The 24071-nt window shown below is 38.8% G+C and overlaps 1 protein-coding gene across 8 annotated transcripts in view; it reads right to left on the reverse strand.

The window, feature by feature from the left end:
• Positions 1-24071, reverse strand: part of CDC42SE2 (CDC42 small effector 2) — an 80769-nt gene that overhangs the window by 43694 nt on the left and 13004 nt on the right. For 4 of the 8 annotated variants that reach the window (XM_017837211.1, XM_017837212.1, XM_017837213.1 and 1 more), the window contains exon 3: positions 22433-22505. The exons of 3 other annotated variants lie outside the window; for them this stretch is intronic. The gene's annotated coding sequence lies outside the window, so the exon portion shown is untranslated. Of the gene's footprint in view, positions 1-5637; positions 5658-22432; positions 22506-24071 lie in introns of those variants that run through there. One more of the 8 variants, XM_017837219.1, reaches the window with a different exon arrangement.

Consider the following 24071-nt stretch of genomic DNA (forward strand, 5'->3'; position numbering starts at 1 on the left):
TCACTAACGAAACATTTTTAGCTAACATTATAACCATGACACCTCTTAATTCACCTGCAACACGTCATTTTATACACTAGACAACAAAAAAACTTTATCAAATAAAGTTTAATTATAAGTTATTAAAATTTAAATAAGGTAGAGATGTGCAATTTTAAAACCAAAAGACACTATGCTGTCTTTCCCACATGTGCAGAAAAACAGCTAAGTACATAGTCATCTTAAAATAAAAATACGTGGTGCACAGATTTCCAACACTTAAATGCAACTTCAATGAAGATACCAATATTATTGACCTAGTTAAGAAACAAAGTGCCGTACAAAAAAAGGGAGTTTCAAAATGTTCCAGAAACATTTTGACAAAGTGTGTATTCTCAGCGGAACAGTTAGTGCTGTTCTGAGACCTGAACACAAAAGAAGCTAAATTGTCTCCTCAGAAGTGACCTGCCTGTCCTGCCAAGGAACGCTGAATCGTGTTCCCTGTGTACCCATGAAAAGTTCAATGCCATTACTGCTAAAAATGTCTATTTGGAAAACACCCTGAGGGACACATCTCGGTCGCAGAGTAAAACTCACTTGGAGTTTTACGGCCAATGTAAAACCCCTGTAAACCTCAAATGGTTTGGCTTCCACAGGAAACACCCACATATACAGAGGTGTAATGGCTTACCTGCACTGTTAGGTATCCAGTGAGTGGGAAAACCTACAATAAAGGTGTGTCAAGGCTACAAGTTATTTTTCCAACAAGCTTTAGGCTAGCTTGTTCATACCTTTAAATGTTAATAGGTTTATTTCAGCTCCCCAAACTCAAAGCTGCTGACAAAATCATAATCAACTTGCAATACTTGGGCTACTAAACATGAAAGTAAAACTTGACGCGCCTCAATTCTTAATCAGTGTCTCGCTATAAGGAAGCAAGCGGGCAATGTGAAAAGTGTACTCTGACACCAAATAACCACAGGATGACACTATTTGAACTCCACCATGAACTTCTAGTGCTATTAACAACAGCTACTTCAAAATGTAATGGTAATTCTGTTCTTTGTGATGCAAAGGAAGTATTTCCTATGTATTTTATTAATAAGCAATCGAGGACTGAGACAATACACCTGGCCACTTTCTGAGGTTTTGTTCCTCAGGACACAGCCAGAGATACTTTTAAGGATACATCTGGATTTGGCAGGTGGTCTCTTGTCCACCCTCAAGATACCAATTCTCTTGGTTGTGTCTATTTCACCATTAGTTTCAAAGTTTTCTGTGAGATGGAATAATTTGGTTTCCCTAAGATTTGGGTTATATGACAGCAGGGGAAGATAACTAGATGAACAGGTAAACTGGCAAGATCCAGAGCAGCTTCTTGGCCAAGGGTGCAAGAAGGTGGGTGTGTGCAGCCAGTGGGCACACAGGTTGCTGCCTGCAGACCAGCCTGACCCCCAGGAGGCAAGCCCTGGGCCAGGGACCCTCACTCAGCTTTCCAACCCCCAGGTACAGCCTCACTAATGCCATGCACATCTGCAATCACCCTCAGTGCAGATAGCTGACAACTTTTTTAAAAGCTGGAGGAGAAAACAGATGGATACTTAGATTACTAAGGTTTTATTTTTCTCCCCAGTAACAAAGTCTGATTCACCTACATCACATTTACTCATTTATTCCGACTGCAGAAGTGCTTCAGCCAGCTGGCTTTGATGCACTCATGCATCTGATGCTAGATCTCTTCCTTAAAAATGCTTTTTGTTTGTTCTTAGACATATTTTGCAATAGAAGCACCCATCCTATTCTTCTCCTAATACATTCTAGATTAAGCTCATGTCACACAACAGCAATTCTATTCACTGGAGGCAGAACATGACATTTTCAAAGCAGAGTCATGCCAGACTCAGCTACTCAACACAACCTAGGTAAAAATTAATCAGAACAGTATTTTTTGCTCCTAATGGCACAAGCTTGGAGGAGGGGTGGGGGTAAGTACACCAGAAGACATAAAGAATTATATGGAGAGTTACTTTCAGGTTCCAGCCTCAATCCAACTAGCAGACAGGAAAGAGAAGGTACACACTGAGCTGTCCTACCAAAAATCTCAGTGCTGCAGCTTTCAGTGCTACCTTTGCTACACTGCACATTATGAGGCCACTGCAACATAAAAAAATAAGCCATTCTAAAGCAAGGAGCACACACACAGTTGTATATCTGCTCTGTGTTTCGATCCAGGGCAATAAAGAAGATTTAAATAACATGACAATTTTTTTGCTCAATTTACCCTCACAGTCCCTGGTTTAACTGTTAACTTTCTTATTGGTAGAAGATGTTTTATGTACACTAAAACACAACTCACAGCAAAGCTATCTGCTTCTCAATTTAGTGCAGTTTGAAAAACACTACTTTGTATCCTGCTACCAGGTGCTCAGAAACAGATGTTGTGAATGTATTCAACCCCTGTGCTTGAGCTATCTGCAATCTTAACTAGGCTCCAAATTCATTAAACAAAAATTAACAAGATGTCCAGCTCTTCTTATCAGGTTTGGTTCCTTAGACTGACCAGATAGCCCTATTCTGAATTAGTAAGTAGCTACCACAACAACACAAAACCTTCTCAAAAAATCCTAACCATCCAAAAAAAATCCCCCAAACAGCCACATCGCAGTCCTACCTGCCCCCACATAAGGATATTTCTTTCTTTAGCTCAAAGCCAGACAGCATTTGCCGCTTACATCTTATTAGCTTTCAGTTAGTTGTGTTCCTACACCACAACTTCTGCCTTGGAAAGTCTGTTCTTAAAATAATTCACAGGCTCCCTCACATGCTCTGTACCTCAACCCCTGCATGGGCATCTGTGTGCAGTTGATAGTTGGGCATCAAGGGCTAGACCTAACTCAGTTTATAAGATGTGATGTTTGCAAAGCAGGACCATGCAGTAGGACCTAGTTAAAAATTATTCAGACAAGTATTTTTCCTCCTGAAAATTCCAGTGTATTGCTATGGTGCATGAAGAAATCAGAGCTGCATCATATCAAAACCAAAATAACTATTCCCAGGTTATTGTAACAACAACAATAATAACAATAATATTAATAATAATAATAATAATAAAAATATCTCAATTTAAAAGATCTTGGGTTTGTTCTAAGTTTACGTTTTGTAATACCACTGTGCTTATAAATCTGTTTCATTCAATCAAATACATTTATGAGCGTAGTTCTTTTATCAAACATTTACTTCTTCTGTCAGTAACCACTACACAGCATCTATAGAAGCTCAGAGCATGTTGCCAAGTCGGACACTTTGTATGATGCTTGTTTTAATTTCACAGAAAGATACCATTGCTCTGAAGAGAAAGATGGGTGCCTAAGCTGAACAGAGATGTGCATTTTTCATTTAGTTGATACAGGCTAGAAAGCCCCCTGTTAACTCAATATTTTTAATCACTGAGAGCAATTAAGAGGCCAGTGCAGCGTTTTCACCAATAAAAGAAAAATCAAAGTTAAATTACAAAGAATAAACATGAGATCAAGTTATCTAGCTTGTTTACCAAACATAACAATTTTTTATTTGCCTGGCCATGCTTTCAAATGAAAGATGGAATCATAGAACACAACTTTAATTAGAAAAATAATTATTATTCTTCCCAAAACAAAAATTACATTGTTGATATAACTGGGTAATTACCTCCGAAGGTAGGTTTGCAAACAAGCACTTCTGTACTCTGACACCCAGCCTCCAGGTCCCCTTCCTACTCTAACACAATTTACCCAAGTTAAATGCTATAGGAGAAAAAATGGAAAGCTAGTATAAAAAAAAAAAAACTTTCAATTTTTTTTTTCTAAATTGTAGAACAGTCTCTGTAGGCAAATAGTGGAAGTCTTAGCACATGATTCTGGGGGGGAAAAAATCAAAAGGACCTTAATGTATGTTAAGAAGTTACATTACCAAAAAAAAAAAATAAAAATTCAGTAACCATTTAAAGACTTCGCAAAAACTTTGAGAAATAGTATCAAGCAGGTAAGTAAAGCACAATTTTTTGCTTAATGTATTTCCCACAATTCTAACACAGGCATAACTCTTCATCTTGGGCCCCAGTCACTTCTTTGATATAATTTGTGAAGTCAGTTTGGAGATAGGATTGTCACAGCAAAGTGTGGTAATTACTGAAAGGAAACATCATGCATACATAAAAAGATCTTTGAGTACAATCAAATATCATGAATTCTATTTCTAACTATTTAACAGGAGTTAATTTAACTGTTAAAAACAAACTGAGAAACAGGAGATTTCTGACAGGCTCTGGAGCCTCTGTCATGACCGTTCTGACTCTGAGAAAGTCTCCTGAACCTCTTCCACTTTACATCTGTGAGAAATAATACAACAGCATTATTTTACAACTCAAGATAGCCAAGGACATTCTTAGTCAACTTAGTTCTAAGCACATGCATTTGCACTGTTGTACAGATTTCAACCAATGTTTTATCACAGAGGTAGGACATTGAAACTGCTCTGAGATGCTAGACAGAGGTCAACCCTTCACCCTTTCACCAGGCCAACAAATTTTTATTACTTTAGAATTCTGTATGTTAATCTTTTACCTTTTTATTGAACAGATGTAACAAAAGTAAGCAATGTTAGCTTTTTACAGAAAGCAACAAAAATGCTCCTCGGCAGAAGTTTTTCTGAACTCTGCTCACAGAACTCTGCAGTTGCCACGAACTGCTTTCATCTGTGATGGTTTTAAAAAAGAAAACACCACCACACATCTGTTTTGGTATCTGCTTTTGTTGCATTCTACCAACACAACTGAAAAGATTCATAATCAGACCATTTTGTGATGGAATCAACATTATTTTTAAAGGGAGTCTTTTCAGGTATTCGATTTTGCTGCTCAGAACAAATACAACAAGTAGTCTTCTGCATGTCTGGCAGTTGGTTCTCAACTAACATCGTAATTTTAAGAAAAGACTAGGCTTAATCCTTCCTTAGGTGGGAAAGACTGACTGTAGTAAGCCATATTATGAACATATTCCAGTGGCTGCAGTATCCACGGATACTACTTCTCTATTAGACATGAGAAATTACAGTATCCACACGGGGAGTTAAGAGTATGATACCTACCAAGTTTTATGTGCTTTTAGTAGTTTCATTTCCCTTATGTCAACCTTGTCTTGTGTATTTATAAAGGCTCTGCAGTATCCTCAGCAGCCCTTGACAAAACCCTAATGGACACAGTGAGTCTATAACATTAATATATCACATATGCAGTTGTTATACTTATCAATGTTTACCTGCCAGGTACATGCCAAGCAAAGACATCTCTAAAATATGAAGGAAGATTTGTAGTCTTTGCTACAAGTGACTGTAACTGCAACAGATAGCATTGTATTTCTTACTGTTTATCAATACATGGGTCTGTGTAAGTCACTAGAGATTTGTATTTTTATTTCGAAATGATTTTCATATGACATAACAGGATTTTTAAATGCCTAATCTTTTTCTCAAGACACAGACTTTATACTTACAGCTTGAGATTACAACTAAGAGTCAAAAACCTTGCAAGTCAGACAAGTTACACATGAAAAAGCAGGCTAAAGAAACAAAATGCAGGTTGAAAAGAAAGCTTACTTACTAATGCTGACCTATAGAAGTTACCTGGAAAACACCACCATCCTGTTTACTGATGCATATATTTGCTGGAACCACATTTCTTTGTGTGATTGCTCTTTGCCAAGGAGGATTAAGTCGAAAGTAGATTCTTAACAAGTCAAAACAACAAATAAATATATAGTTAAGTCACTGGCTGATTTGTGGCCACTAATACGGTTGTACTTTGTACGGCTCTGTGTTTAGCCAAATGTTCAGTCTTTTTTTTTTCACTCTCTTTTTTTTTTGGGGGGGGGAAGCGTGGTTTGGTTGGTTGTTTTTTGGGTTTTTTTGTAAACTAAGCAGCAGAAAAAACCTCCCTGGAGTTTGAAAGTTCACTCTGTAGACAAATGCTAGATAAACTAAGGATGGCCTGCTCTGGAATTTCTAGTTACAAACAGAAACAGTGAGAAACAGACCAATGTGCTTCCGATCTGAAAAGGCCTCCACAACACTGCCACCCAATATCCTACACAAAGAGACACTGATGTCATGATTGAAGATCCTTAGTGAATCTCTAGTCTGTTTCGTGATTCACATTTTTACACAGGCGTTCAAATCACATTTTTAAATAGGCATTCAAATGCCATTTGAAGAAAACAAATGATGCATATCTATTAGTACCCTTAGAAAGTTATTCTAATGATTAAGCCAGGTAAGTCTCAGAAATACACCCCTCCATTTCCTTCCAATTCACAACACTTCCTCATCCCTCCCTCTCCCCTTAATTTTGTTTTCTGCTTTCTCAAAGAACATTTGCTCTACCTCCTCAATTTTCAAAAGGGAAGGTACAGGAAGAAGCACAAATAAGCATCTGGAAGGTGTGAATGTTGGGGGAGATCATACATCACTAGCCTTTTACTATTATTTTCATTATGTATGACATTCCAAGTAAAGACATATATTGTTTTCTTTATAAACAAATAATCAAAGCTTTGTAGTAATTTTCCCTACTTCACAATCTACCTCAAGGTTTTTGCCATGGATGTATTCCATATGTTTTGGGTTTTTTTAAATTAATGAATATTCTGTTGGGTCTTGTCTATGTATTTAGCTTCTGTAAAATGGTCTATCAAATACAGCTCAAATCTTAAAGAAATAAAGATACTAGAGTGACAAGAGATGCAGAATTTGGGAAAAGTGAACCCCAAACTACTAAGCATATTCCTTGACTCTTCCCTCAAGATATCTGCATGGTTATGCTGCTGCTAAGGCTGAAATTGATAATAGAACTCTGTGCAACTTTTATCTTTCTGCTGGTATTTCAAACAAACAAAATAATCACCCTCAAGATGTGTCAGGCTGCCAAATTCTCAGTCTCTAGTGTTTTTCCTCTTTGTGCTGCCTCTGTTCTTCCTGCAGTTCTGCACTGTGAAGCAGGCATGTTACATCCTGGGGACAGAAGGGATAGGAGCCAAAAGTTGGAAAACAAAATAGAAAGAACAAGCAGAGCAACCCTTCCGTGCTGCACCGCCTGTTCCATACAGTGATGTTCCATACAGGTGCTGCCCTTCATAGAGAAACAGGTTCTTCTTGCTACAGAGTCCTTTTACACTTATGTTTCCAGAAGTTTTGTTAAAAGAGGAGCCTGTACTTCCTGCTCTTGTTCTATGTTGTCCAGGTCTTCACACTAGCTCAGCGCAGTCTTCAGACATTGCTCCTACCTATTTCTTGCTTTCTCTTCCTCCTCAAGAATATCTGTACTTCTCTCCTCCATGAACACATATGGCAAGGAAAAAGGATTCACTAGATCTTGAATTTGGTACTGGTCAAAACAGTATCTACTTATAGCAGATGTTATCAGCGTGAAATAAAGTCTTATCACTGTAAGATGGCACAGTAATGAAGTTACATTCTTTTTCCAACTGTGGGTACTTCAATTCTGCTGTCATGTTATCTGTCCATATTTGCTTATCCACACTGAGTGAACACTTTCAGGGACAAAGACCTAGCTCTGGAGAATTTGTCTGGGAGGGAGGAAAAGGAATAAGTGAGCTTATTTATAAGAAACCACCTTTGAAAACAGTATCAGCAATTGTGATATGGATCAGAGGCACACTATCTCCACACAATCTTTCTTACGGTATTTTAGTTAGTTACCTGCTTGCCAACAGGTGAGGAAGGCAAAGAAAATACAAGCAAAAATTACTGCTCTTTTCTCTCCAACCTTCTGACCTCGAGAGAACCCCTAGTGGAAGCGTATAAAATAAACAGTGTTTTGACCACGGTATTTCTCATGCCAAAACAATCATAAGCCACAGAGCACTTGTGCTGATAAACTTGAACGGTCCTGAATAACAAATATGAGGTATAATACTTGTGCTGCCTCGCTATGAAAAGAATGCTGCTGCCACACAGAGTGAGACTCTCAGTAAACACAAGCATGAAGACTCGAGTGTTTCTCACATCACTCAAAACCATTTGCCCACTTGAAACAGGGAAATAAAAGTTCCTTTTACTCAAGATCAACTACGGAAGTTTTTCAGACAGGCAGCATAAGCAGCAATTTTTTTGTGACATACATGACAAAGCCATAAAGAAAATGCCATGAGGAAAATGGCAGGGGCAACTATTGAGGCTCTTCATATCAGGAAGGACTATTAGGTTCCTCCAAGACCTGAAGAAGCCACAGACAGCACAGTAAATGACAAGGCTTAGCTCCTGATGGATTTCACATCAGATGCTTCCAAGTTTAAGCTTGGAAAAAAAAAATGCTTTTCCAACACCACCTACTCTACTCTCACCATCTGGTGTCTTATTCTGCTCTTCTGACAGGTAAAGTTGGTTAATCAGAGTTATTTCTCTTGGTGAATATTTAGTTCCTTAGACCACAAGGTAAATATATATATTCAGAATTATCATCCTGGCTCCAACTGTTATTATGGAGAAACTGGACAAGCCATTAGAATTTCCTAACACACAAATCCACTACCTTTACTGGTACTGCCATGGTCAGCACATGCTTCCCTTTTAAAACACGGGCATAGTCTCATTAAACACAGTGGAACTTTGTCCCATGCCAGCATTGCAGTAATTTGGAGACACAAACCACTAAGTAGCACAACAGCTTCATTTTCTCTCAAGAACTGCTGTGGCAAATGACCAAGAAACAGGGATTAGACAAGTTTTGGAAAGACTACAATAGCCCAAACTGGCACACTGCCTTTCACAAAAGAAATACAATGGCAGATTTTTTGACTTTAAGAGAAGATGTACTATTTTCTTTAGTCCTAAGGAGATATTTTCCCCTACCCCCAATTACCCTGAACTCCTAGGAAGGTCTGCAACCACTTTTGAAGAAGGCACTGTAATATATTCGGAGTATATACAATTGATAAATATCTCCTTACTGACATTCACAAGCTTTGTGGTGAGCATTCTTTCTGCACACTACAGAACTGCTGTGAAACTCCACCACCACCGACAACTTCAGCTGTAAAATTCAGTGGAAGCCCCTCTGTTCAAGAGGGGAAAAACAAAGGTATTTTCTGCCTTCACACTTGTCTTAATTCTGTTTGGTATTTGTTTTTAAACATTTGCTAACACCACAGTATTTCATTTGTCATTAGGGTTTTGCTGCAGCGTACAATCCAATCTGCATGTAGAACCGACTTAAGAAAATCAACTCAAAGGAAAGGCAAGCAGCAACTCCTTTGACTAAACTGTCAAACAGCTGCACGGTGACAATTCAGTCTGACATACAAAGTTTCTCTGTTTTGAATGAGATCCTATCTCCTCCAATGTCACACAACTGCTCATTTTTTCTTTTCTGTGTGTGGGTGGGGTGGGGGACATTCTCCTTGTATCTGCTGACAAGGATTTTCTGTTTATGTTTGGAAACAAAAAATCTAAAACCACACACCAATTCCTTTGCCTGGGATAACAATTTTTATCTGAAACTTAAGATTAAGGTGTAAGAAGTATGCATATAGATAAAAGTTGCAATTGCTCTTGAACATGTTTTTCTTGAACATTTTTTTGCTCCTTCTCAAGTAAAGGAAAAAGACTGTTAAAGAGAACAAAAGAACTTTAAATCTGTAGCTTTGCCTTCAATAGCAACTTCTGAAAAGAGCACAAGATACAATTGTTAAACCTACCATTTAAGTACAGCCTCAAGTTGTCTCCCAGCCCCAAAGCATTTCCCCCATTTTTCCTATCCCTCAAAAAAGACAGAGAATTCTACAATTTGAGACTCAAGGTGTTTCCACATATTTAAGTGCAAGACCCTCCATTTTGCCTTTACAGCAAGTCAACAAATACACCTAGTGAAAGAACATGTTCTCCCTAGCTTTCACCTTCAGTCCTCTTTCATTGCTCAATCTGAACACAGAACAAGTGAGGGAAAAGGCAAAACAAAAAAAAAAAAAAGAAAATAAAAAAGAACACCCAAGAAATTAGTAACTCATTCAGTCTACAATCAAGCTTCATTAACTCTTGCTTGAGAAGTTAAAGATGGTGTTGTACTAGCTTTTCACCCAGCTCCTGAGCAGGACAATAGCGCCTGTGTAGCACAGTCAGTGGAAGGGAACGTGGTCCTGACTTGTGATTGCCTCAGGTCAGCACTCTGGCCTGATTCAGAGAACATCCAGGAATCATATCACATCTGCTGCTCCATTTGCTCTGGGCTCTTGACTTACAATCAGCTTGTAGCATAGACATTAGAGACTGCATCTAGGAGGTACGGAAGGGGAAGAGAGAACAAACAAAGGGCTGTACATAACTTGCTCAAAAATGTCTACTGTATTCGTCAAAAGACTAGAAAACAGAAATAAAATAACCAAAATTTCCACATCTCCATTCCTTGCTACACTAACCAGATGCACATGATGGAGTCAGAAACAGCACCTTCACTGGCAAGGTGCTTGCTTCCTAAGTGGATTTGATCTCCCCTTTTCCTCCACAAAAATAGGGGGCGACGGCTCACATGAGAGGTTCAGCACAAAAGGCAGATATGGCTGTGGTCCTTTCACGCAGAATAATCAGCCACTGCCCCAAAGCCCTCTTTGTCTGCCACTCAGGCACAGACCATTTGGTTTAAGATATTCATTATTCTGTCTCTCCCTCAAACAAATGCCCCCTCTCTCCCAGACATGCAGCCCCAACTGGGGCTTGTGAATCATTACCCACAGCTAAGGTAATTAATGGAGCCTATCATAATTCACATCACCAGCAGCCTTATCCCCATCTCATTCGTGGAAGTTCCCATGCAAACAGATCAGATTGTCGCATCTGAAAAACGAAAAATTCAACATTAATTTTTCTAGAAGACAGCTGTCACAATGAGCGTAACCACCTCAGAAGCACCAATGCAAATATCGCCATGAATATGTATACATACACATACACTTTTAAAAATAAATTAGTTTCTCCAACCGTGGCTTAAGTATTTCGTGCACCTATGCTACAAAAATCAGCTCAAACTGAATTCTTTCATGCTCCTTAACTGGTGACAATGAATTGTGCATTGTATCAGACCAACACTGCAAATTCTCCAGAAAACACACTATCAAGACTCTAAAAGCAACAAAGACACTGGCAAGTCTGTAGCCATTGATTTATCTATGCACTAAACCCCACATAAACAGATTTCACTCTAAGGGTCAAAATTAGGGGAAAAAACCCCCCAAACATCCATAGGAAGGATAACAGGCACACAGGTTCGTCTAAACACTATGCCACCGGTTTAATTTGCTCATCCCCAACCCTCCGGCCATCCTGCGCTGGGAAGCTGCCCTCATTCTTTCCTCCGGGCCCTTGTTGCCAGGGCTGCAGCTGCACGGCCCATTGCTGCTGAAGCACATGTCTCTAGAGGGGGACACAAAGGGTTTCATTATCTGCTCCTCCGAGCAGGCACAGCACCGCCAGATTAGAGCACTCCCCCCTCTCCCCCCAGCAGAAAGCAGGCAGGCAAGCGCTGCTGCCAGACGTGACCTTGCTCATGTGAAGAGCTGCAGAAGGCACGGGTGCCCCTGCTCAGCTGCCTGTCACCCCCACAGCCTGCTCCCCTCCAGGGATGCTCCTCAGAAGCTGCTCACTTGTGATCCAGTCTTGACTAAACGACTCGGGAAGCTCTCACTACACTTTAAGAACTACTGAGATGAGATCTGTACTTTTAAAACCAGTAAGAACAATATCCTGATATGCCCGATCTTCCAGAAAGAACTCTGCTTTAAAAAGTGCTAGCCTTCTCTGGGACATACAGATTAAAGACAGAAAACAGAAAAGGACTCAATGACCGAATCAGCATACTGTGCTGTGGTCTTAAGCACTGTTCATTCACACTGAACCACCTTCTCAGGGCTCAGCTAAAATCTTTATTGGCTTTAACAGCTGGATTCATTTATGAACGCATTCACATGATTGTGCCACTTGTGAAGGAGAGGGATATGGGCAGTGTTTCCATTCAGAAAATGTAGCCAAATAAACAGTTTGGTTTTTTTTTTTTTTTTTTTTTAAATCAAACTAATTGTTTCATGGACTGGTTTTGGTACCATCTTGCTTGCCAGTATGTTGTCAGCAATTTTCTGTAAAGAAGTTGTTTAGCATTTCTAATGTCAGAAGAAAGAAAACAAGCAAAATTAATTGTTTTTCATTTTGGACTCTTCCTCCTCAGGGCAAAAAATTCACTGCTAAAGAGCATAAAACTATTAAGAGAAAGATATTAACTCTTCATTAGAACCCTGAGTACCAACACATAACTCATAAAACATGTTTTTTGAGTCTATGTGCAAATAAGTTGTTTACAATGGAAACAGAATATTTACCGCATGGTGAGCAAGCTGAAGTGATCTTTAGTTTTACATTAATAGCACATGCAGAGATTACATGGAGTACAAAAGCATTCTCACCTAGGGTGTCAGACTATCACACAACAAAAGGTGAGAAGGAAATCACAGTTTTTCTAGGCCTTAACTAAAGGTCAAACTAGTTTTTCACTAAATGTCATCAAATCAGCAGTCCTGTACCTGAAGGTCTGTCTCTTTATGCAGCAGACAGTGGAATCTGTGCCAGCTCTGAGGAAGCCAAGTGTCCACAGAAGGCAACAAGAATTGCAGCATTTCCTGCCCATAAGATTACCAGAGCATGCTGCACTCCTGAACAGTCAGGAGGTGATGACTTCCAGACACAGCCTGAAATTAAAAGGCTGCTACCTGTCCCAAGATCTGACAATGGTGACCTAGCACGGGAAGGACCATAGACAGAAGTATGCTGTTTTAACTCTGTGTTAACAAAGGACAGACTAGTCTACTTCATGGTAACCTTTTAAGAAAGAGATCTTCCCTAATATGTCTCCCCTTGGTACTTCTGCTGAGGTCTTTGATCCTCATATGATTATTTCTGAAGGGCACAAAGAAAAGCAGAGATGAACAAACCTAATTTCTAATTTGTGAACTTACGAAAGCAACACATTTACAGTTAACTGCCTCAGTTCTGTGTAAAGCATTTAATCCTGAAGAATAATACAACTGGTATTATTCAAGAACCATGACTAAAATACTTCCAGTGCCACAAAAATTTAATTTTTCTTCTAGTCCAGAATTTGTGATGCCTTAACCTACAATTGTGGGTTTTCCTTCATGTGAACATCTCATAAATACTTAAAGTAAGAACAAAATAAGATCAAGAAAAGGTACAGCTACCATGTTTACATATAATAGTATTTTAATACTTGATTCCATCTGCTCTTCTATCTAGCTTGATCTTATACCTCTCTCCCATCTCCTATTGTATAGCCCTGTAATTGGGATGGTAGAACAACTAGTAGAAAGAATTTCAATTTCCATGTTAAACACATACATCAGCTAGAGTCCAAGGGAAGAAAACTCCAACAACAACAATAACCCCACACATGTTATTTCACATTAAGCAACACACAAGGCAGAAGTAACTAGAAGAATAAAGAGGGATAAAAGTTGGAGGAGCAGTAGAATAACACAAAGTGGTGCTGACACAACTGCAGTTCTTGGACACGCAATGTAGTGAATAATGCTGACATTTGTCAAAAGAGAGTAAATCTGCTTTTTATGTTACCAGTACATCCATTTTTGAACATTTGAAATTAACCAGTATGTTTGTATATTTTTATGTTGCTAAATAGATATCTCAAGCATTCCAATTGCTTCAGTGAGACGTGCACAAAGCTACCACCCTCAAAACAAATGCTGATTTAACTTGCTTTATAATATATTGATATCCCAGGCAGCTGTAAAATTTAGACAGTGATGGTATTACACCAGTAATAACAATCAGCAGATAGTGGTCATCAACTTTGACTCATTAATTTCATACTGGTATTTTGAAGGGGAACAAGGCAAAGTGTTTGGGATTTTTGAAAAGGTTCTGAAAACAATAAAATACTGTCTTCCACTTCTTGGTGAATACCCTATTTTACTGTAATATTGAAACTGCAGTATCTCAAAAAGAAGTACTTTCTAAATGTACAAATACTAACAGCAAAACAAAGAAATAGTGAAAAGCTTTCCAGAAGCTTTTCTGAGAAGTTACCTCTCTCAACTTGTCAAGTGACGGGCTTTTGGTTTTTTTGTAACTGCATGTTATTAGTAACTGTGCTATTGAACACACCCTCAGAATATCATCACTTTCTGCAAAACAAGCTATTACTTCTGGATACGTGTGAGTCTTCCTACTAGAGCATTCTCAGCTGAAAAAAAAAGAAAAAAAAAAGGCAGTGAAACAAACAAAAAAACCACTTCTACACTTGAGCTAAGCTTCAACTACCAAATTAGCAATAGCTGCAGTACTACTCTGTTGTAGAAGCTTCTGGTAAGTTAACGGTATGTGACTTCTTTAAACATATATGGAAATGAAAGTACACCAACCTCTAAAGACTAGAACAAGCACATGCTTGTTTTTGGGATATATAACAAAAATTTTTCTGCAACAAAACTTTACACCTGGGATTGGATGCCTATTTACAAGGAGTTTCTGGTCACAGCAAACCAATAGAGAGGTTAACAAAGAAAATCCAAGAGTCTCCAATACCACATTAAAGGTCCCTTCCAACCCAAACCATTCTGTGATTTGTAACACATATTGAGTCCCTTGCCCTTAAATGGCACCACAGTCAGTTTTTGCAGAGCTATCAGCTTTTTCCAAAGCTTTTAAAACAGAATTAGTTACAATTTGTCTCCTGTACCACCCCACAAAGGACTTCATAATGTAACATTATCCATCAGCCTTCAAATTCTTGGTCCAGCTAATAAGCATCGCCACAGTGGTATTAACCACTACAGCTGTATTGAGACACAAGCAGCAGAAAGGAACAGGAAGAGGCACAAAGGTAACAGGAAAGGTTAGTGTTATATTGGGGGTAACAGGAAAAGCCAGTGTTATGCTGGGGGAAAGAGAGGAGGGGGAGAAGCAAGGCAGAGCATAGCAGAGCAAAAGAAACTGCACTTATGAAACAGGTCTGAAGTCTACATACAGTATAAAATAATTGGGTGGGAGATTTGTTTTTAAACAAATAAAAGAAATTAAAGGAGGGAAAGTAAAAGCACGACAGATAACCTACTACATTAAGAAGCTTTGCTGAAATCTATCTAAATATCCTGGGGCAAAGACAGTTGCAGGAGATATTGAGGAGAAGAAGCAGGGTACAGAAACAAAGGAACCATCATATTTATAAGAGAGCAGTTGTTGACAAAATCATTCTCTAGACTGAGTTATCTGAAGATAAATAATGAAATTTTGACAGTAAATCATATTTTTCTTCCAAGGCAACTCTGTTAACAACAAGAAATTTCAGTTATCGTCCATGAGTTTGTTTGCTCTACAACAGATAAATCAAGTAATAACATCTGTATAAAAACTAGATCTGCACTTTAAAATCAGCTGGGACTAGAGATTCATGTCAATGTGTGGCTTTTCATTTATGTGTTAAGTCACAGTCCATTAAAAGACAGAAAACATTCAATACAGCAGCCTTCTTGTGGCATTCCAGTTAGGACCCTTATGTTAAAAGCATCTCAAAACTCAAATGGAAAGTTAGGTAGTTAGATTTCCAGAAGTGCCAAGCACTCAGCAGTTTTCATTCAAAGCCTGACAGATCTTTTGAGACGAAGGTGCTATTCAACCACAGATGTGGCTTGCTGTTTTACAAATCAGACAATTTCTCTGGCACTTCTACCCCGCAATAATTAATTACAATGCTTCTATGTGCCTCCAATACCTCTTCTGCATAAGGCAATTAATATGTTTTCATATCTGTATCAATCTATCTATAAATACTACAGCAAATAAGACCTATGCAGTCTTCTTTAAGAGAAGGTATTTCACATTTCCTCCTTACCACAGTAAAAGCACCTTCCCCCGCAATACTGGCATTAACTTGAATAAACTACTCTTAAAAGGGGATCTATGCTGGCATTACCATTCTGATTTTTTAATTCACTCACATTAACTTATCATCATCGCCACGGCTGGGCTTCGCAAACGAAGATTGGGGAAGGACTCTACCCACACTTGCTACAAGCGCGCTGGTGGCTAAAGAGACCAATGTGAGATAGAAAAGCCTGGTTGCAAAAGGCACAGCAGAAAGATTCCTCAGGTGGTATCAACGAGACATGATTCTTTCTGTGTTGTCTTTGCTCCTCGAGAGTGATCCTGCTGCGTTCTCAAAGGCATCAGCAGCTTATAGATGGCTCCCCAGGGCAGTGGTCACAGCACCAAACCTGACAGAGTTAAAGAAACCTTTGGATGATACTCTCAGGCACATGGTGTGACTCTTGTGGATGCTCCTGTGCAAGGCTAAGGGTTGGACTTGATCCCTGTGGGTCCCTTCCAACTCAGCATATTCTATGGTTCTGTGAGTCTGTGACTGACAAAGTAACTTGACAGATACTTGAAATGAAGTCTAACAAACTAGTCCCAAATTAAAGGTCAGCCATGCATAACACAGTCAGAAAGAGGCATGGATCCATTATGCAACAGGAATAATGGAAATACTGGCCTATTTACCTTTCCTCCCCAATATGCTCACTAACAGAAAACATTCCTGGTAGGATTAATAACTGAGAATGAAGAAAGACTGGAAGGATTAAAGACTGATATACATTTCAATACAAAGACAGACTTAAAGGCAAGATGCGCTTCTTTTGGACTGCCTCAGTCAAAAGAAGAAATCAGATTCTTGAAAAATGCTGTAGCTCATGTTTAAGGACTCAGGAACAGAGAGGAATTGCTTCACTGACTATATTTTTAAAAAGAAAATTACATAACTGAGTGATATCTTGTGGTAAGCCTAATAGGATTTGAATGAAGCATACGCCAATAAACCAGATCAGTCTCTTCCGGGCACGAGAGCAGCTCAACCAAACAATTCTGGACATGAGAAACCATGCAAATTAGGCATCTATGAAATGACAGAAGGGAAGCAAGAAGTCTTTGAAATCTGCATGTCCAAAATTTAATCTTAATAAGATTTTCAAGACAGCATTTTGGAACTATGTGTCAAAATTCTGAACAAGTGCTTATCAGAACACATCATTCCTTTAAGGAATACAGTTTAAAAGTGTTTTTCTAATAAGGGAGTACTCAGTAAGTTGTACATAATGTTAAGAAACAAAGAGAGACTATAATCTATTCTACGTCCTTCAGTGTGCTGTAGCAACTGTTGGTCCAAAAGACAGAGTGTGAGAGTATTTTCTGTGGCAAAGATGAACCTGATAGTTAAATTCTGCCATTAATACAAGTCTGTTCATGGCTTGCTCTTTTCTTCTTGATATTAGATCATTCATATAGGAGAGAATATTATCCTTCTCCTTCCTTTGAAGAAAATGGACAGCTGTCATGGTTAGAAGTCCAACACAGAATTCAAAAACAACATTAAGGTATGTTAAGGGAAACAGATCTCCACTTGTTTACACTTTCAGCCTGCTGTAAAGATTCAGCTTCTCAGACTTTACAGGAGCTCTTCTCTGCCTCTGAGCTACCTAACTTACTAGGTTTTAAGTATTTCAAGTAATTTCTTGCTGCAGAATAGGGTTCCTTAATTATTTCATACCCATAGCAATCTGACTGCATAACACGTCTGGTAACTTTCCTGAATGAATAAGCATCACGCACTGGGGGGTAACTACAAATCTGATGTACACAAGACAAACAGTAAGTGCTAAACAATTTGTGACAAGGACTGTTAACACTCAGCCTGGGCTCTCCCAGGAAACAGGATGCCAACGTTCAAGTAGTCCAAGGACACTGTCCTTGGCATTCTCTCTGCAGACAGCACTTTGTCCCAAACATTATTACAGGGACTTGGGGCATTTTCTGTGGAGATGTGATTATTCATGGTGGAAAGAGCCAGAATTATACTCTTAGGCTTCTTAGGCTTTGTGCCTTAACTAGAAAATGGCACATTTTTTTCCTACATAAAAACAAAAATTTGATTGCAAAGGGCAGTCTGTGTTAGAGAGCAGGAAGCACATATGGTTTTTTCAGGATGCCATAGTTCACACTGTATATAAGATTAGCCAATTTAAGGAAAAGATTACAGCATATGACTGTGCTTCCAGAAAGGAAAAAAAAAATCTTATAGAAGAGATCTACCCAATCTGTTAGAGATGCTTAAATATCATCATAAAGTACATTCTATAGCTAGTTAGAAGCCTAAATATAAAACCTCAAAAATGAAAGATCTCTCAGGTTGGATATTCAATATTTCAAATTACAGAAACTGAACATCATGCAGGCCTATTTCCTAGCATAATTTCTTCGTGGGCCCTGTGCTTTCCCTCTCTTCCCCATTACACCACAGAGGAGGACAAACCAGTTTAAGTATCTAATTTAGACATCAACCAACATTCCTGACACACTTTTCTTTCCTACTTTTTGTTTACTGTTCTCTTCATACAGACAGGTGTAATGAAAGTTGGCTTCCATGACTTCAATTCTCTTACTGACAGTCTTTGATTCCTAACTTTCCCCTGTTTTATGGTTTCCAGTGGCACAAAGCTTCAGAGAATTTGTGCTTCATGTTCCACCTCACTGAGAAAAGTGAGAGCAAAAATTGCACTGGGGGCTTCTACACTGATATAGGTCAATTGGATCAGCTGTGTTCTACCTCAAAACGCAAATATGATACTTCAGGGGAAAAAAAAAAAAACCAACCAGTTTTGAAGACCTACGTGAGAAGCTGAATCAGTCACATAATCCAGCTGCACCCCAGTGCTCTGACCTAAGTTTAACGACGAAGGAAGTGGAGGACAGTCAGATACAAACACAGATGGTACAAGAGACCTGAAATGTGAGTGTTTGCACAAATGGGCATCTGAAATGTAGTAACAGAAGGACAGTTTTACACCGGTGTTACTTCAGGGTTATTCTACAGAATTATTGCAACGATCAGAAATCTGGAGTTAAACGTAGAAGTCAAGCTAAACTGAAAAACAAAGGCCCTTCATGAAACAAAATGTTGAAATCCAACACCTTATGTGAGTTTTCTTCCTCTGCCCCTAAAAGTGAACAGCACTGAGCTAAATTTCAATTATATAAATGAAATAAAATTTCTCTTTATGGCATGGCTCCAAATTTATGAATCAATTATTAAATTGAAAATTGGAATCATACAGAATTGATGATAGCATAGTGGATGAAGTCTAAACATTTCCTTACACAAGAAACTAAAATCCATTAAAATCTTGCTCAGAAAAGCCAGACCATGAACCAAATTTGAAAACCACATACTACAAAAGCAAAATAACAGAAAACACATAATTCAGATTTTGAAGATATGGGGGCTTTTCTGCGGTGGTATCAAGATGTGCACAGAACCCACAAACAATCCAGTCACATTCTAGGTAGTTCTTCTGGCTACAGGAGTGCACTGCAGAAGTGTTGCACAAGCTTTTAGTGCCAGACACGAGTAGAACAAAGGTTTCCTCAACAAACTCAAGTAATTTCCTGGCGTAAAAGCATTTATCTAAAATTCATTACCGTTTTGACACTACCTCCAGAAGGTATTTTTTTCCATCTTTTTCGCCACCCCATTATTATAGAACCTTAGTGAATTAGCAATACTAGAAAGGAAGAGTTGAGGAAAACACTATTTTTATATTTTTTTTTCCCGTATTTCTCTAGGTTTGCTCCAAGCAGTTGGAAAGTATATGTTTCAGAGTATCACAAGACCAGATGAGGAATATACTAACTATGAAGAAGAGCCACAAGCCTTAATGCTTCTACTTCACATGACTGGAAGTACATCCACCAAGCACGTGGTCAAAGTCATGCGACAAAAAACGTTGGCATGTGAACAAAGACGCAAATCCAACCACACAATTGCAGTGGCTCAGAGGAAGGAAAAGTTTCAGAGTTCTAGGTAAAGAGGCAGCAGGAAATAGTGGCAGAGCACTGCCCTGCATCACTGTCTTACAATCTATTGGTTTGAACCTCAAAAACTTAACGTAAATGAAGAGAATTTATTAGGACTTAAGGCTAAGGATAAAAGCACTATTTTTTTTTTTTTTTTAGGCTGGAATAGGGCATAATGTAAGATGTTTATGGAGATTTTACTCTCACCAACTTCATAGCTGCCAGCAAGGCAAGTCAGGAAGGCTGTACTTCCTGACCTGTGATTGAAGCTTCCTGCAGACACTCCTGGAGCACGTACAGAAAGGGCAGCCAACAGGTTGGGAACACCCAGTGCACTTCACTTGTTTCTGGTACAAGAATGAAATACACATTTTTGCCCTGTGGAGTTCTCTTTGCTTCCTGCCTGCTCCAGCTCCAGTGGGGATCACCACTGACTGAGCCAGTGCTCCAGAAGTCCTGTCTCTTCCCCACTTGGTCTTCCTGCATCAGCCCTCATCCACACCTGTGGTCTCCTTCTGCTGCTTGCAATACAGTCCCATCTCCCCTCTGGTATTAAATATTGCTCCTCTTTTCCTCTTAGTCTTCTTCTTCAAAGAGACATCACCATCTTGTACCTGCCCTTATCATCCCTACACATGCTACCCCAACTGCCTGCCTTCCCTTCTCCCCCTTCCATCCACCTTTACTGGGGGCAAGGGGCTGGGGGGAGGGTTGGTTGTGGATTTTTACAAGGTTGGTAGTTTTTAAAATTACTTAACTATTTAAAAATTACATGATTAAGCTACTATTTCCTTCTTCTCTCTCCCCTGTCCTGACAGAGTCTCAAGGACAGAGATTGCCCATCTGCACAGCCCATCCTCATTCTGCAACGGAACATTTTTTCACAGGGTGGGTATATAAACATCTGGGGATGCTCCTGAGCCACAGCAGCGAGAAGCAAGCCAGAGGAGGAACTGCAGGGCCAGTGACAGAGGCTGCAGCTCCTGCTCCCACTTTGGGAAACACTTCAGTTTCACATGCTGGTAATACAACCACTTCCTTGCCGCACACTTCTCCAGGGCAAATTCATATGCATACTCTTTCTTCCCCAGCCTCTCTAGCTGTAACATTTTACAAGTCATTGTGAAATCAGAACTAAAAAGACCAGGTGATAATGGAAAGGAAGTGCACAACATGAAGGATAAGCCCAAACATGTCTGGTATCTTCAGCTGAACTGAAAACACTTCAGAGTTGTCAAAGAAACATGGGGGAAGGGAAAGAGAATTATGTACTGCCTGAACAGTGCAGCACAAAGAGCAAGGTAAAATAGAAAGATACTTGTTACGTAGCTCCTGAGAAATGAAGCTGAGAGCAAAGCCTGCAAAACACTATGTGGAGAACTGTGCAGTGTGTTCCAAAAGTTACACCTCTTTCTGAGGAAACAGCATGTGTAAGAGATTTTTATGCACATTTCCTAAAGTACTGGCACCCTACAGAATCCTTTTCCACAGTGCATTTGGGATTTTTTGACAAAAACAAGAAAACAGTATCAAAGCAGAATCCACAAGCCTCTAATATTAAAGTTGCTATACAGAACTGAGCTCATATAAGAAACCAGCAACAGTTTCAGGGTTTAACTGTTCCATCAGTATTCACGCAATTCACAGCCATTTCCCCCACATAAATGTACTGCAATCATAATCACTTGCTAAAGTCAAATAGGAACAGATCTATCTCAGAATTTTGGTGGAGTCAAATTTAACTGATTAAAAACACTGACCATTCATACAGATTATTTAATACCACACCAAAGCATGCATACTTGATGGGAATTAGAAAGTAGTGAAGGAAAGAAAGCTGGATGGGTCCTTAAAATCAGTGCAAACCAGGACAAACAATAGCATATAATATGACATCACAAATCAAATTACTGAAGCCATGAAAGGTATTACACAAAGATCACTAAAAGAATTTTGCCATCTTATCTAAGAGTTACATATCGGAGAACTATTTAGAAGCTTACTTGAAACAAAGGTATAGAAATGGATGTAATTAACAAATCCATTGAGAAATTACTTTGGTAAGAACATTGGGGAAGGAAATTATTAGATAGAGTGTATGTGGCTGCACATACCATGAATACCAGAGTATGTTGGGGCAATAAGACAATGCTGACAAAAACAATTTGTCAAATTAATTATACCTGGACCTCCTGTCAAAATTAGTGTCAATTAGATATGAATATTAATCTGTCTTTATTATGAGCACAAAGTACATTTGCTTATCATAGGTCTGCTGGACTTATCAGGGGCTCTCACCAAGCACTTGAAATGTTGCTTAGAATTCACAAAAAGTGCCATGAAACCAGGTCCAATCTACTTAAGCTTAAAATCCATATTATGCTTTGATGGTTTTAGTATCACAACAAATATTCATAGATCTGTTATTTGTGTTTACATCAATATTTAATGTGAAATATAAAGTGACAGTATTACCTACCTGACTTTCCCAACTTCAGTTACTCTAGTCCTTTCTTTAAGCAGCAAGTTATTCAGTGAAGAGATCCCCAATACTAGAGAGCAAGGAAAAGAGAAAAAAACAACATAAGTGACCATGTATTACAGCTCCTAATGCCAATTATTCACAATGAAGAGCAATGTAAGTTCATGTTTCCAGGAAGAAAACAGCTACCAAGGGGGAAGAGTCAAAAGTTTCTCCAACAGTTCTCTTTTGCAGAACACCACAGATGTCAGAATGACAGAGCTACTTCCATATATGAATGAATTCAAGGATTAGAGGCTACCTTGTTCACAGCAGTGTTGGAAGAAACTTTCAGTGACATAAATAATTTATATATATATATATATATACATACATATGACAGTTATACAAAGTAAATAAGGAGCAAGGGTACAAAAGCAGTAACTACTTAGCTCTGGCTGCTTTCTTTGCTAGGCTCAGACTTTAATATTGGCAGGAGCATGTGGAAAGGCCCTGAACTAGATATATATTCCAATTTGTTGTTGTTGTTGTTGCAAGATTAGCTAGGTAATCTTTCTTAATGATCAGACTTCAGACTACTGGTAATACCAGGTAGTTCAGGGAATAACTAGTTTGTACTAGTTTGCACAGTAAAAGTGTGTTGGCAGTTAAATCTCATGATGTGTGTGAGGTTTAGCAAACAAGTTTGTTATTGAGTTATCATCCACGACATCTGTTACCGAGTTCAGCAGTTCTCAGTTAAAGGAAGGATGGATTACAAGTACTGCAGGCAATAATAGAAAGGAAACACATTCATAAGAGTTGGCTCTGAGAGACAAGAAGAATCACTGCTACTTGAAGTGGTAGCAGATTATTTACTGCTGTTAAACCCGTATCCAAAAAAAAACCCCAAAAACACAAACACAATAAATCAGAAAACAGCCTGTGCTTAGGGAGCATCCACCTGTAATGACAAACTGTCACGACAGCATTCATATATCAGAAGTGGTCTTCAAAACACAGAAGCTGCACAGAAAGATGAAAACCCCAAACAATCAAGTTCACGCTTCAAATGTGCACGCAAAAATAAGGTAAATGCAGCAGCAAATTAGATTTTATGCATTTCCTGTGTTAGGCAGGGCAGTGGTTTTGTAGACTTTATTTTTAAAAAGAAGCAAAACAAACCCACAAACAAAAAGCCCCACCTCTCTGCTACACTTGAGATACCTGATGTTTTAATTTTCACGCTACAGGGTAAGGCATTTGCTTGCTGACATTTCCAGGGGTCTTGTTTGTCATATTTCAGCCCTTCCTTGTTCACAACCTAGGGAACTGAGTCTTCTATTTTCTCTCAGACTGACATAAGACAGATTTAAAAAGTAAAATTAAGGGGTTTTTATCTTTACCTACATAGTTTTCAGAAAAGATTGTCAGAAAAATTATGGACCAGAAACAAAGAGCTAAGGCAGATGAGAGCAAGTAAAATAGACTACAAATGCCGAAAAATGCTAAAACAAAAGAAATATGTTGGGGAGGAAAGGGGGAAACTTGTCTGCACAGCGCTACATGTCAAGAGCTCTGAGCACCTTTTTTATGAGGATAGAAATCTGGGTGTTCAAAAACCAAATATGTCACATGGATGGATTACTAAAAGAAA

The sequence above is a fragment of the Lepidothrix coronata genome, unplaced genomic scaffold, assembly GCF_001604755.1.
Source record: "Lepidothrix coronata isolate B3197 unplaced genomic scaffold, Lepidothrix_coronata-1.0 Scaffold296, whole genome shotgun sequence".
Lineage (NCBI taxonomy): Eukaryota > Metazoa > Chordata > Aves > Passeriformes > Pipridae > Lepidothrix > Lepidothrix coronata.